Source organism: Aplysia californica, unplaced genomic scaffold (assembly GCF_000002075.1).
Source record: "Aplysia californica isolate F4 #8 unplaced genomic scaffold, AplCal3.0 scaffold00176, whole genome shotgun sequence".
NCBI lineage: Eukaryota > Metazoa > Mollusca > Gastropoda > Aplysiida > Aplysiidae > Aplysia > Aplysia californica.
Window position 1 is genome coordinate 128,642 of NW_004797446.1, and position 3,008 is coordinate 131,649.

General features: G+C 42.2%; 1 protein-coding gene across 1 annotated transcript in view; it reads right to left on the reverse strand.

Moving 5' to 3' along the window:
• Window positions 1-2,708, reverse strand: part of LOC101851579 — a 59,534-nt gene extending 56,826 nt beyond the window's left edge. Inside the window, exon 1 of the mRNA XM_005098238.3 lies at window positions 2,207-2,708. The gene's annotated coding sequence lies outside the window, so the exon portion shown is untranslated. The remainder of the gene's footprint in view (window positions 1-2,206) is intronic.
• Window positions 2,709-3,008: the final 300 nt, after the last annotated feature.

Here is a 3,008-nt window from a genome sequence, read left to right on the forward strand (position 1 = left end):
AAACTTTTAGGACTCAGGACTTGTTATATAAAAAACAAAACAACATGAGATGGATTATCCATTTTATGTGATCAAGAGAACAGGACTTATTTCAAAACAAATAATTTTTTAGATAAAACACTTGGACATGGGCTCAATGGTGTGAGAGCAAGCAAACGAGAGTCATCCACTCCACAGCCCAGCAAGGTACAAGCTGAGCTAATGGTCAACACACACACGCACACACACACACACACACACACACACACACACACACACACACACACACAGGCGCGCACACTCACTTGCTCACCCGCTCACTCACTCAGTCACCCACTCACACAAACATAAACACACATACACCCATCCCCCCCCCTCCCCCGACACACTCTTGGGCTGCTAATGGTTCCGGGAGGATTACATTTGTCCAGGTTTGTAGGTTAGTTTGTTAGCTCGTTGAATACAGAAAAGCTTATCGACTTCCAAACGAAACGGTCGTTTAACACAAGGGTCGAGTAAGAGGAACATGCTATACATAACTGAGAAAAAGAAAAGAAGGACCTATCAGTGGCGCCCTCCAATCACCAGCTTTCCTATTTTGTACTCTTGTCAGGTAAAAACAGAGGGAGAAAAAGAGCTCCTAGTGTAAGAAAATAAAGAGGTTCGGGTTATTTGAAAAGTAATTTCACAATCCCAGAAAAATCAAAACACCCCGCTGACGATACGCTCAAGACCTCCAATCCCAACCATATTATTATTGTTCCTAAAATTTCACCACGCTAACAAAAAACCCAACATTCACGTATTGATGGAAGTAGTTGTTTACTGTTCAAGTTTAGATATCTTAACATTTTTTCCAATCAATTTTTTGCCATGCAATGCCGTGATTCCCCCCCCCCCTCCTCCTGCTATTTCATTCAATACATTAGAATAAACGTTGAAAGAAACGACAGAAAAAGCAGCACTAGATTCTATATCGTAAGGTAGCAGGCAAGTTGGAAAATGACTCAAACTTCTACACATATTGATTTCCAGGCTGTCTGAGAAACATGACGTATATAATAAGACAACTCATTCAACCATATCCGTTTCTTACTCATTATTGAACACACACCACACAGCTGTCGCCAAGCTTTGTCCTCAAAAATCAATACTATACCACTCTTACGTCTCTAAATCACCGTTTGGCTGACCACAATTACCAGACCAGATCGTGGCTGAGATTGAGACTTTAGACACTTGAATGGTGTGGGTTAGTTATGAGAAAACAATAAACATACCTTTGGATGGATAAGTAAGTCATCGTTTCTAGGTCTAGCCTAATACCTGGTACAGTATATATTATCCAAGCAGCAACAAAGACAAAAACGAACAGTTTAACCCATTCCCCCCCCCCCCCCCCCCCTCCTGGGGGCATGTGCTACTGACTGAAGTGTCTTTAGTCCATTCCCAAAAAGGAGGGAGGGGACATTAACCTTCAGGAGCCGATGGCTTAATCATCATAATTATGACCTGAATATAGAGCGGTAGAAAGTCGACCACCCCCCCCCCAACCACCACCACCAAAAAAACAACTACAAACATATCAACAAAACGAAAGAAATAGCCTACCCACCTCTCAAAAAAGTAAATAAAATATTAAGGAAAAAACCCCCAACAAGCCTTGAACATTTACCCCGAAGAAAGCTATATCTTCATCAAGAGACCTTTCAGGAGAAGAAATCACTAACATAAAATATATGTATTATTCCTATTCTGGCATTTCTTATGTAGGCCTACAGTTTTAATCTTAGCTTCACCACAAGACGCACCCTATAGTGAACATCTTCATGTTAGAAAATATGATATAATATATCTCTAAATGCAATACTCTAATCCTATACCATCGATAAATGAGCCATGCCATAATTATCTGTCACCTACAAACCCTTGAACAAGCTATGGCGCAAGACTTTACTAAGCTATCATTAATAGTTTATACTACACTAGCGCTGACTATGATGCCAGTTTAGTTTTACGGCACTTACAAAACAAGGAGGGCGTATAAGTGCCGAAAATTAGAGCTGTTACACGAAAATAACATACAGAGCGTTAAGAAGAGAGATAAGGATGATAGATGTTCGATAGGATGAAAGAAGGAGAGAACCACACCAGAGTGTTTGCCAACCACCCACCGATTATGACACTAAGCCGTTACAATGATTGAGCTACAAAAGTACCAACTTACCCTTAATCCAACACACTGTGGCTGCTTGACTTAATCCGTTTCCTCCTTCTTGACGTCGAGAAGTATGATCTCTGGAGGTTTTTTTGTTTTGTTTTGTTAGAGCGTAGAAAGATATAAACGAGAATATTCCAGCCCAGGGAACGCTTTGGTGACAAGAATGTTCTTACTTTCTGCTCTTTCTCAACGGGTGACCAAAATCAGGAGCCACTGAAAAGTCACCATGTTCCCTCGAAGACAGTTTGACTGACAGCAATTCAACGATCTCCTTGCCGGCCCCTTGTGAGAACCAATACCCAAGTGTGCTCTGCAAAGAAAATGCCACGGCAGTCTACTAGTTTTACGCAATTCTCGACAACTTCATCACGCAGTGTATAATCCAGTATTGCTGCAATATTTGCAGTGAAAATAACCACGTCTCACTGTGTGACGCACTGTCAGATCACACACACATAAACTGGGGGACTTGGATCTATTTCGCAGCCCTTGATCGCCCGGGCGTACGTTCGGGAACACAAAACGAGTTGTTTGAATGGAGTGAATGGGGTGTGTTGTGGTGGGAGGCGGCCGTTGTCCCAGAGAAAGCGCAGTTATAATGCGACACAGGGGCAGGTGAGATTCCACACGGGAAAACGTTGTGGTTGAAGCGCATCCAGAGAAGCAAAAGAAACAGCCCTGGGCCCTTGATGCGGGGAACAAGATACGGGAGTGTAGTTTATTATTTCGTGTACATGCACGCTTCTTCTTCTTCTTCTTCTTCTTCTTCTTCTTCGTCTTCTTCTTCTTCTTCTTCTTCTTCTTCTTC